We start from the raw sequence: 13,038 nt of genomic DNA, 5'->3' as shown, positions 1-13,038 counted from the left end.
CGTCCCTTCCTCCTTGCAATGCCCTTTCTCTTATCTCTCCCTCCGTACCACCATGCTTACACATAACTGATCCAAGGTACTTAAACTCATTGACCTTCTCCATTTCTTCACCATTCAAAATTATTTTGCATTCTTTTTCACGTTCAATTCCCACTCTATATGGGCATACAAAATCTACAACCTCACTTCTACTTCGCTCACAAGCCATCACTTTACTTTTGTTGACATTTACTTTCAGCTTTCTCCTATTACATACACTATCAAAAACACTGACCAGATTTTGTAGGTCACTTTCATTTTCTGCAATGAGCACCGTGTCATCAGCAAACAGTGTTGAATTCAGTACCCACTTCCTTCCCTCATCGAACAGTCTTACTCCAACTTCTCCAACTTTGCCCTTCATTTCTCTAATAACACCATCCATATAAATATTGAATAACCATGGTGACATGACGCACCCTTGTCTTAAGCCCACTTTTATCTCAAAATGTTCACTTGTTTCTCCATTAATTTTGACACATGCAGATGCATCCTCATAGAAAAACTTTATTGCACTAAGCAGTTTTCCTCCCACACCATAAATCTTTAAAACATCCCACAATGCAATCCAATCGACTCTGTCATAAGCTTTTTCCAAATCCATGAAGGCAGCGTATAGTTTCTTTCCTTTTGCTATTATTTTTTCTACTACCATCCTGAAGGCAAATATCTGATCCACACATCCCCTTCCCTTCCTGAAGACTCCTTGTTCTTCACTGATTTTCTCTTCTGTAAGTCTTTGCACCCTCTCTATTATGACTTTTCCATATACCTTTCCGGGTATACTCAGGAGACTTATACCTCTATAGCTCCCACATTCCCCTCTCCTGCCCTTCCCCTTGTAAACTGGGACAATGATGGCTTTCGTCCAGTCTGTTGGCAACCACCCCCTCCCCCCCTCCCATGCTACTTAACATATCTTGACCATCCATTTAACAACTACATCTCCTCCACACTTCAGCATTTCTGCTGTGATTCCATCAATTCCTGCTGCCTTTCCATTTTTTAATCTTTTTAAGGCCTGATTTACTTCTTCATATGTTATACTTCTTTCTTCATATATTCCTCCTCTACCTCTACTCAAAACTGCTGCTGTTACAGCTGCTGGACGTCTATCATCAAAATTCATTAAGTTTTTGAAATATTCTCTCCATCTCTCCTTCACAGCTTCCCCGTCTTTCAACATCTTTCCATTCTCATCCATAACTTCATTTATTTTACCTGAGGAGATATTTTCTGCATTTCTTTCGTTTTTTACTTCTTTCCAATATGATTTCTTGTTCCCTCTATAATTTTCACTTAGTCTTTTTCCAAAGTCTTCATCAACTTTCTTCTTACCTTCTTTTATTGCTTGTTTTAATTTCTTTTTGCATTCTCTATATTTCTTTTTCCTTTCCCTTTTTACTTGTTCAGACACATTTCTTTCTTGAGTTGTCTTAAAAAGTTCCCTTTTCTCTTTTACTATCCTCCTTATCTCTTCTGTCCACCATGCATTTCCTTTTCTTTTTCCATCTCTCACCACTTTCATCCCAAACACTTTTTTTGTTGTAGTTACCATTATTTCTTTAAATGTTCCAAAGACTTTTTTCAATATTTGTATTATCTTTTACACTTTCCCATTTTTCACTTATTAAGGCCTCTGCCATTTCACGGTTATACTCATCTTTTATTTCTTTTTCCTGTAGCTTTTCTATCTTCGGTATTTCCTTTTTCACTTCACCTTTCTTTTCAAACACCCACTTTTGCAAGATGGTCAGAGCCATCGAACATTCCTCTTACTACCTTTGCGTCACAAATTTCTTTTCTAAGCCTCTCATCTACTGCCACATCAATCAATCAATCCTTTTTGCTCATTATCTTCTCCCCTCCACCATGTGTATCGGTGGATACTCTTGTGCTGAAAGAAGGTGTTCGCTAGGAACATTCCCCTCTCAGCACAGACATCCACCAGGCACTCTCCATTTTCATTCTTCCCAGGTATCCCCCTTTTTCCCACCACATCCATCACACATTCATCACCCACTTTAGCATTCATATCTCCCATCATAATAAATTTCCTTTCTTTCTCAAAACTCTTCAAACATGCATCACTTCCTCCCCAAAAGCTTCTCTTTCTTTCTGTCCTTTTTTTAATTTTCACATTTACTGGTGCATAAATACACACCCATGCATACTGTTGTGCTGGAAGCTTCCCCCGGCGACCATAGGCCTCTAGAAGGCTCCCGGAGAAACGAGCAAAGGGGCGGGGAGGAAGGCGAGCCGTCCGCGCCCCGCAGGCGCCAGGCAGGAAGTGTTGCCAACTCATATATATTTTGCTACATGTTCTTGTATGATCTAAAATATACTGTAACATTCTAGACTGTACTGTTCTGGATATATATAGGAGAAGAGGGCGAGAGAGTCCCAGTCCCAGTCATAGTAAGCTAGTGGTAAGTGAAGAGTCAGAGTGAAGTGTACTACTAAGGAAGAATATTAAACTACAGAAACTGTGCGAAGTGTTTACATATCTCCCTCCCACGGAGTCTCCTGACGGCGACACGGACCCAAGTAACACGTCCGGCATAACACTGGTGTCAGGAGTGTAGCCATTTGTTTTTTCGCCATGGAGACTCGTTCCCAAGCTGCCCAGAGGGGCGACATGTTGACTGAACTTTTGGAAGCCTTGAGACTACAGGGGGAGAAACAAGAAAGAGCACTCCAAGAACTCAAGGAACAACAAGAAAAAGCACACCAAGAACTCAAAGAACAACAAGAAAGAGCACAGCAACAACAAGAAGGAACACTCCAAGAACTCAAAGAACAACAAGAAAGAGCACAGCAACAACAAGAAGGAACATTCCAAGAACTCAAAGAACAGCTAGAAGATCGCTTCACGGGATTACAGCTACAGCTAAAAGGAGTTCAAGATGGCAGTGAAGCAGTGCGAAGAGAAATGACTGATGTGACCACGAACTTGGGACAACGCCTGATAGAAGTGGAGAAAGAACACACAAATCTTCAACAAGAGATGGATGTGGTACGGGAGACGACACACAAATAAATATTAGAAGTAAGTGACAGAGTGACGGCCCTTGAAGACTGCTTGGCTGGAAACGGACAGCCAGTGCCTGCAGGGCTAGTTGTACCCCAGATGCTTCTCCTACGCAAGTCCGGGGTAGTTTGAGCCCTGTTTCGCCTGAGTTTATCCCCGCAAGAAGTTCCGCCAGCCCCATGGGTCTGCTGGGTTCGCCTGTTAGAAAGAAGCCTCAGGAGTTTGATGGCAAGGTCTCCTGGGAGGCTTACCGCTCTCAGTTTGAGCTGTTGGCAGCCCGGAACGGATGGGATGACCAAGAGTGCGCGGTACAGCTGGCCACTAGCCTGAAAGGGGCGGCGCTGGAGGTCCTTGCTCAGCTCGACAATGCGACAAAGGGCAGCTACAGCGGGCTGGCACAGGCGCTGGAGCAACGATATGGGACCAAGCACCAGAACGAGCTCTTCAGGGTTAGGTTCAGAACCCGCAACAGGAGGCGCGGCGAGTCTCTTCAGGAACTCGCTCAGGACCTTGAGAGCATGGCGCACAAGGCATACCCAGGTGCCACCCCTGACCTGCTGACGGTTTTGCTGCGTGATCAATTCATCGATGCCCTGGACAGCCCTCAGCTGAAGATACAGTGAACCAAGCTAAGCCAACATCAGTGCAGGAAGCTCTGGCACGTGCCATGGAGTTTGAGTCCTTTGTTAGGTCTAGCTTGTCAAGCTTCAGGGACGACTCGACTTCTGGCTTTAGGGCACGAAAGGGCGCTGTCAGCGACACAGACAGGTTCCAAGGAACGTGCTGGTACTGCGAGAAGGTTGGGCACAAGGAGAACGAATGCTATAAGAGGAAGAAGGAATATGAAGGTGCCGCTAAGAAGAAGCCCAGGGAAGGACCCAAGTGCTGGACCTGTGGAGAAAAGGGGCACTGGAAGAATGAGTGTTGTCAGGACCCAGAAAACGAGGAAACAGAGGAGTGAGATATACAACTGTGTAAACACCTGACAGGACAAACACTAACAAAAAGGGTGACATATATATAAGTGTAAACATCTCAAGTACAAAAGAGGGGAAACAACGAGGGTAAAGGAAAACAGATACCCAGAGAGGAAAGGCAGGTATACAACTGTGTAGACATCTGACAGGACAAACACTAACAAAAAAAGTGACATATATAACAGTGTAAGCATCTCAAGTACCAAAGAGGGGAAACAACGAGGGTAAAGGAAAACAGATACCCAGACTCAGATACAGAAAACAGATGCCCAGTGGGCGTGGTCAGAAAGTGTGAACAACCATTGAAAAAGACTCTGACCCGTGACGTCAGTCGTGGCGACATGTTATGAGCCAATAATTTAACAGAAAAATCACTGAGGGAGTGTCTTAAGACTGACTCACGAATAGCAGGAGAAGTAAAACAATACAACATAATGAGCTAGCAGATGGGTGTGACAGGAAGTATTGGCCACTGGTTATGTAGAAAATTAAGGGCGTGTCAAGGATGTAAGTCCGCCTAAAGCAAAAGAAAAATGTGGCCTAGAAATCAGTAATATGAGTAGACCGAGCTGGGTTCTCGCAACAAGCAGACCTGCTACTCACTCAGCCGTGAATGGCTGTTGTGATCTTAATCTTGTGTAGAAATTCGAGAATATACGGTAAACCGACTGTATTGTCCTGGAGATTATAATGTAGGAGATGTGAAGTAGGATTGTGAGTGGGACAGGATTGTGATTATTTGTTTGCGATGTAAAGCAAAGGTAAAACCACTGGGTGTGGTAAAATAATGTGTTTCCATGACTTGTAGTAGATTATACTATAGGAATGTGTTATTAGGATTTTGTGAAGAGAGTACATAATGATTGTGATGTAAGCAGAGAGATACAAACCACTGCTTGTGGAACGACGAGTGTTATTATTATTGGCAACAACTGAGCACATATTGTAGTATTATGTTTAAGACATGTCGTTTGTCATATGTTGCATCCATTGCTGAATATGCCAGTGTTATGATCGTCTGAGCATAGAATATTGCGTAAGGCAATTACTTTCATTTAATTTTAAATAAATGTATATTTACTTTTTCCCTTGTTTATCCCCGAACACCAGTCTCCAATAACAACTTAAGCCGGATCACGCTACCAGGGATACGAGACAGTGAGATCATTTATGGAGTAATTAATGAGTGATAAAAGAGTTGATTTAATACAAGAAAAGAAGGGTCTAAAACTGGCGGCAGCGGTATAGGGATAAATAGGGACATGTGCTTACAGTGCTTTTGTTTAATTTACTCTGACGAGAAAACGCCTCTTATTTTCATTAAGCTTTACTCGTTTTAAGTGGCGGAAATAATAGTGACGATTTAATTATATAATTAATGGTTCTTCCGGAGGACATGGACTTTGACGATATGGTAATGGAAACTCTGGCCAACCACTGTTGTTCTGTAGTGCAATGGGTAGCACACGCGACTCAACCGAGAATTCATGAGTTCCTTCCCGGGCGGAGTGGAGAGGGATGGGCAGTCTCTCTCCACCCGCGCCGCGATCCATTCATCAGTGAGAGGGTGTCAGGTGACAGGCAGCGGCAGCGTCCTGCCTCTCAGGTTTGTTTGTTTTAGGATTGTTACCCCAGGATGGAGGGGAGCACGGGGCTCTACGCCTCACAGGGTGGTGGTGTGCCGCAGCGGACATGCAGCCATAGAGTGACTTTATAAAGGCCTAACCCGCGTCCCCCAGGTAGGAAGTGTATGATCTAGAAAAAATGTGAAATACTAAGAAAAGTGTGAGGTATGGATAAAAAGTCATGAATAAAAAAATAAAAAAATGAAGCATATGGACAATAGTGTGAAGTATTAAGATAAATGTGTGAAGTAAGAGAATCAGAGGAAGAGGAGGCCAGGGTAGTGCCCCCCTCAGTTATCTACTACAAATAACATTAAATAAACAAATGAAAATAAATAAATAAATAAATAAATATGCACACTTGCAGTGGAAAAAACGGAAAATGAGCGAAGAACAAAACAGGGAGTAACCTTTAATATAATAAGATGAAGGCTATAACGAAGAAGGGAGTAACCTTTAATATAATAAGATGAAGGCTATAACGAACAAGGGAGTAACCTTTAATATAATAAGATGAAGGCTATAACGAATAAGGGAGTAACCTTTAATATAATAAGATGAAGGCTATAACGAACAAGGGAGTAACCTTTAATATAATAAGATGAAGGCTATAACGAAGAAGAGAGTAACCTTTAATATAATAAGATGAAGGCTATAACGAACAAGGGAGTAACCGCCTCACATAAATATAAGGAAAAGAAGGCTATAACGAACAAAAAGTAACCTTTAATATAATAAGATGAAGGCTATAACGAACAAGGGAGTAACCTTTAATATAATAAGATGAAGGCTATAACGAACAAGGGAGTAACCTTTAATATAATAAGATGAAGGCTATAACGAAGAAGGGAGTAACCTTTAATATAATAAGATGAAGGCTATAACGAACAAGGGAGTAACCGCCTCACATAAATATAAGGAAAAGAAGGCTATAACGAACAAGGGAGTGACCTTAAAAATAATGACAAGAAGGCTATAATCAACATAACTCAAGAGTAACTTTGGTAGGCAGATCGCACCACTCATGATAATGCATATGCAAAAGTGGCAGCGCTCCTAGAACCAGGAGCGTGTGTGAGTTTTTAACGGATGAATTTATTAAAGAATTAGGGCTCGCAGTAAATAACTGTGAAGCGAAACCCGTGAATATTGTCTCTGTGCAAAGATACCATATTGAAAATGACGGTAAAAGACAAGTTAATATGGAAGGAAAAAGTAGTTTCCAAGACTTATTGATAACACGCGATGTAGATTTGCCGACTCATATTATGTTGAGTACTGATTTGTCGTGTAGCACGAGATTATTTTGAAAACATTGCAACTAAATGAGGAACAAAAGAACGAAGCTTAAAACTGATAATAGCAGGGGAAACCATACAATTATGCCAGGAAAAATGTCATATCTAGAGGTGAAGGATCTTAGCTAAATGTAGATGGAAATGAAGAAGGTCTCACTGAAAATAAGGCCGCACGTTGCCAAGCAGCGGAACCTTTGCAACTGCATGCAACTGTTGCAGGTTACATAACGCTAGTGACGCAACTACAGGCAAGTGAAGCTTTATTTGAGCCTTGTGTTAGTACTCCTCAGGCTAGAGTCTTGTGCTCAGGGATAGTTAAGTTAACCCCTTCATCTGACAATCAAAGATCTTATGTCACTGTGCCGTATTTGAATATTGAAAGTGAGTGTAAAGATAGATGATAATACAACGTTAGGATCTGTGAAGCCTGTCACTCATGAGCTATACGCTGATCTGCCACAAGTATCTAGTGTACAGACCGCTGACACAGCTAAAACAGACTTGAAGCCCGCAGAGCTTGAAGTAAGGAAGAAAAGCCTCTATCAAATTGTTGACGCTAAATTCCCAAGTGAAGAGAGAGAATCAGGTTTTAAAGTCCTTAATAGATAAATATATAACAGTGTTTTCCACAGAACAAGAACCATTAACAGCAACGCTCTATTTTTTTAAGCACCATCAAGCAAAACACTGATGAAGTAGTGTACAGGCGTTCATATAACATTCCTATCAGTTATCATGACAGAGTAAATAAACAACTTATATCGCTCCAGCAACAGGGTGTGATTCGCCCTTCGCGATCACCTATAATGCCCACTTATCCCAGTGCAAAAAACATGGAGTACTACGACTTTGTCTGGACTTCCGGGCACTTAATAAAACACTACAGGACGACCGGTACCTCCCTAATATAATTACCATACTCAATCAATTGGGAGATAGTAAGTTTTTTCATGCCTAGACATGAAACAGGGTTACCATCAAATCCCCAAGATGAAATCAGCAGAGAAGACGGCATTTTCTTCTCCAGCAGGACATTGAATTTACTTCCCTCCTTTGGCCTTAAAACAGCCCCGTCCTGCTTCAAGAAAATAATAAGCACTGTCCTTACAGGACTATTAAGCAACAAGGTTCAGGTGTACCTTGATGACATAATTATCCTGGGCGATATATTTTCTAATCACGCAGATAACTTAGAACAAATTCTGGATCGCTTAAAGGAAGCCAAACTGACTCTTAAGATGGAGAAGTGTAACTTTTTTAAGGACAAAGTAGATTACCTGGGCCATGCCATCCGCTCAGAGGGAATAAGACCTCAGTCTAGCAAGCTGGAGGCCATACAAAACGTCCCGGCCCCTCAAACTGTTCATGATTTACAGTCATTTCTTGGATTGACTAATTATTATCGCAAATTTATTGCAAATTATTCACAAATTGTTGCTCCTTTTCTAAAGATTTACAAAGGGAAGAAAGGTACACAAAAAATAAATAAATAAATAAATAAATAAATAATTAAAACTCCACTCATATGGACGGATGAAACAAAAATTGCGTTCTCAACCCTTAAGGATAGAATGCTTGGTACAGTCACTCTACGCATCCTACTACAATACTGGTGGAGTATTGCAATAACAGGATAATGATGATAAACTAAGACCTGTATCTTTTTTTGTGAGAAATTGAATACGGCAGAACAGCGGTACAGTATAGTTGAACGAGAGGCTTTAACTGTAATTTATGGGTTACACGTAAACCGCCCATTAATACTGGGTTACCCTGTTGAGATCCACACGGGTCACAGACCTTTAGTCTGGTTGTTACAGGTAGCTAGTCCCAACGGCAGGGTAGCTAGATGGCAGAATCTCATGAGTGAGTATGGTTTCACAATCAATCATTTGCCTGGCAAGGAAAATATAGTAGCAGATTTTTTTTATCAAGGATGAAGGCTCACAGGACACTGAGATTGAATTAGAAGGACACGCGCGATAATGTTTGTGGATGGGGAACAACAAAAACCGTGGAACACGTGGATAATGAGGGGCAAGGTATTGCACTAGTGCAGAAAAAGAAACAGGCGCCGAAAAATTAGAAAATAAAATACATGATATGTATGGACCTGAATAGTGAGTGTATTGGCCACACACTTGACTGGAGTATTCAGGAGATTAGTGAGCTGCATGATGAGCAGCCAGCATATAAGTATGCTAAAAGAAGGAAGCCCCAAGAATGAAAATTGAGCAAAGACTCAGAGAAAAAAGGCATAATGTGAGATGCCGCCCCTGTTAGAGGTACAGGTGGAAATTGTGTTATATTGTGTTGAAGATGGGCATAATGTGAGATGCCGCCCCTGTCAGAGTTACAGGTGGAAATAAATGATATGTTTTAGTGAGTCCGTACGGAGAAGCCACTAAGGTGGTGATTCTACCCCCCAAGTATTTCCAAGGCGATAACTCTGGCTCATTCGTCGCCACTGCAGGGCACGGAGGAACCAAAGTTACGTTATGTCGGTGTAGAAAGTTCGCTTTCTGGCCTGGAATGAAACGGGATGTAGAAAATTATGTAAGGAAGTGCGTCATGGTAGTCGTTTTAAAAGTGAGTTGGGAACTTGCACCCTGCTCCTTGGCGGCAATATCCAGACGTCACCGCTCCTTTTGGAAAATACACATGGACCTTGTGGGTCCCATGGGTGTATCGGACAATGGGGTTCGATACGTAATGCCCATAGTTGATGTTTTTAAAAGGTATTTGATTATAGTACCCTTACGGAGTAAGGAAGCCCGCGAAATGGCAAGGGCGTTGTACGTGGATGTTGTTTGTGTACACGGTGTTCCTCAGACAGTTGTTACAGATCAAGGTTCAGAGTTTGTTAATTCCGTGATGCAGGAGATAACTTCTGAACTCCTCATGCGACACGCGAAAATAACGGCTTACCATACAAATGGAAATGGAATAATAAAGCGCGCAAATTATACTGTTGTTAACATTTTGAGGAGAATGTTCTAGGAAATGTGTCCGTTTGGGATATAATGCTACTTATAGACATCTTGGCCTATAATCCTGCGTATTATCGCACCATAAAGGAGTCCCCATTTTATCGAGAGAGACAGAGAGAGAATTTTTAGAGATCCTCCTGTACCCTACACTGTTAGAAAAAAATTCAGCAGCCCTGGTATGATATTTACTCCTATAAAGAGGAAATGGTTGTAATTGCAAGGAAAGTTTATGATATTTATTCCTATAAAGAGGAAATGGTTGTAATTGCAAGGAAAGTTTATGATATTTACTCCTATAAAGAGGAAATGGTTGTAATTGCAAGGAAAGTTTATGATATTTATTCCTATAAAGAGGAAATGGTTGTAATTGCAAGGAAAGTTTATGATATTTATTCCTATAAAGAGGAAATGGCTGCAATTGCAAATAAAGTTTATGGTATTGACTCCTATGAAAAGGAAATGGCTGCAATTGCAAATAAAGTTTATAATAGATGCCAGGTTTACAATGAAGAAAGTAGAGAAGAAATGGAAAAATATTACCAAGTTACAAAAATCAAAACTATCAACGTTGGCGACAGAGTGTTCCTCAAACATACACCAAAAAGAAAAGAAAAGAAAAAGTTGCAACCTATTTTTGATGGACCCTACAGGGTAATAGAGAAGATCAGTGATATAATGGTAAAAATTAGGAACCTCAGGACTGGTAAGGTTTCAACGGCCCCCACAGATATAGTAAAAGTTCTTCATGAAGATTGCATTGATGTGCAGCAATGTCCAACGATTAGGCGAGCATACCCTTTATATCCAGAGACAGACACTGATCTATTCTTTGCATTGCTCAACCGTGAAATCGCTGAGAAAAATTCTACCGAAAATAATGACTCGTAGCGGAGAGGTGACTGCTACTCATGACACATTAAATAATGTTCGTTCTACAACAGCAATAAACAGCTGATGCACAGGCCCTACCTTCTCAGGTTACTCCCAAACTTTCAGAGCCACCTCGGCATAGATAAAGCCTTCGCTCTTCGACGGTACAAGAGTTGCCGAAAATAATGTCAAAACTAATACGATATAGAACAGGAAAAATGCATAAGGATAAAAATGCAATAATTGAGCGGAAATATGACGAAATAAACCACAGATTGATTTGACTCTTTCGGTGTACGACTCAATGACACAACAGGAGTCCCCAACACGTGCTGGCCAAAGTTTCACACCAACATACTCTCTATATTATAGTCCTCACAGACAGAGACTATAGTACCGTTTAGCCTCACAGAAGATGTTTTGGCTGCATTATATAAAGCACGGATTTTAACTGCTTCGTTACTTGAAATGTTATTCAAATGTCACCTGAGTATCCAGCTGTAAAAGCAAAAAAATACACACTCTTTAATTTTGAAAACGAATTCAGTTCATTGTTGCATCATCTAATAAAAGTTTTAGGCTATGAGATGACTACTATTCAAAACAAGCTGCATGCTTCTATGAATTATAGAAAAAAAAAAAGAAAAAAGAAAACGGGAAATATTTTTTTGAGGATCCTTGTCTAATAACCTATTTGGTACCGCGACCCAGGCTCAAGTTGATGCTATTCATGAAAAAATAGAGGACTAGAGTCATTAACTGAGAAAGATTTTATATAGTTAAATGTTTATTATGAAAAACTCAACATCATTAAGTAATATGCATGCCATGCAATCTGCCTTTAATAGGCTATGTTCAGCTGTAGATGTATTGAACCAAGTTGTGCGCCATTTTAGTATAGACTATAGCATTAGGAAGAGAAAAAAGCTCCTACAAGAATTGTTACATTTTGACTTAGCATTCAGACACATAAGTCCAGGTATACAAGATTTAAAGTTCAGTCTGCAGGCTCCCCTGCAAACATACATAACTCCAACCATTATGTGAGACAAACAGTTGTTCAGCACTTTAAAGGAAGCCTAGGTTCGGCCTCCAGGTCTTTTGTGCCTTGCAGTTCTTGATTTTTTAGCTCTATATAGGGATGTAATAACTGTCCTCCAGGACAACGGCTTTGCACGATTCTCGTAATTTCTATTTCACCAAACCTTTGCGAGGAGATCCGATGGACACCTTTGATGTCTTTCGAATCGACTCCCTTCCATTTTCTGTGCAGAATAGCACTTACTTTCTTATGTATAGTGTTGATTCAAGATGTATTGCCTTCAGTGAGAATAGGGAAATATATTTTATGCTTTCTGGTATAAAACACTGTAACAAGAATAACCATATGTTAGTTTGTCCTCCCACAGGCCCCGTCCATGAGGCTAGTAACGCAGCCTCTTGTGAATCGGCTGCTTTCTTGAAACATGAGTCAGTGATCAACCTCTGCTACACAATAGTCTTGAAAACATTTCCCCCTATGTTTTGAAAGGTCCTGGCTACTGGACCTGTTCACTTGCCTCCCCCATCACTCTGACACACACATGCCCTACCCATCCTGTAAACAGACATACTGTCAGCCTGACGGATAATGGGATATTGATGCTTCGGCAAGGTTCTCTTCGCAGTGCTGAGTCCATCCCCCTACAGGAGCTAACAGCTGGCTTGCAGCCCCTAAATTATGTGGTCGAGCCGGATCAGCCCTTTCAACCCGCAATCCATTGGTGGATTGTCTTCGCCATTGTCGTGATCCTGGTTCTTCTGCTGGTGACGTCTGCCGTGGGGTATTCCTATGTCCTACGCTACGCACGACGCCGCCTAATTCCAGACTCGAACCAACTGCAGACATTGCAAGGCGTATCTTCTCCACCAACACCTGTGAGATCTCAGGGGCGAGATCTTCCGGAAGGGGAAGTAATGTCAGGACCCAGAAAACGAGGAAACAGAGGAGTGAGATATACAACTGTGTAAACACCTGACAGGACAAACACTAACAAAAGGGTGACATATATATAAGTGTAAACATCTCAAGTACAAAGAGGAAACAACGAGGGTAAAGGAAAACAGATACCCAGAGAGGAAAGGCAGGTATACAACTGTGTAGACATCTGACAGGACAAACACTAACAAAAAAGTGACATATATAACAGTGTAAGCATCTCAAGTACC

At 41.2% G+C, this 13,038-nt stretch overlaps 1 long non-coding RNA gene across 1 annotated transcript; it reads left to right on the top strand.

Moving 5' to 3' along the window:
* The first annotated feature begins 4,714 nt into the window (after positions 1 to 4,714).
* LOC126990523 (uncharacterized) lies at positions 4,715 to 12,769 on the top strand. Its single transcript, XR_007744503.1, has 2 exons — positions 4,715 to 5,653; positions 12,485 to 12,769. It is a non-coding gene; the product is annotated as an uncharacterized LOC126990523 (long non-coding RNA).
* Positions 12,770 to 13,038: the final 269 nt, after the last annotated feature.

This window comes from Eriocheir sinensis, unplaced genomic scaffold (assembly GCF_024679095.1).
Source record: "Eriocheir sinensis breed Jianghai 21 unplaced genomic scaffold, ASM2467909v1 Scaffold171, whole genome shotgun sequence".
NCBI classification, from domain to species: Eukaryota; Metazoa; Arthropoda; class Malacostraca; order Decapoda; family Varunidae; genus Eriocheir; species Eriocheir sinensis.
The sequence above is the reverse complement of the archived record's forward strand: the minus strand, read 5'-3'. Positions and strand labels throughout refer to the sequence as shown.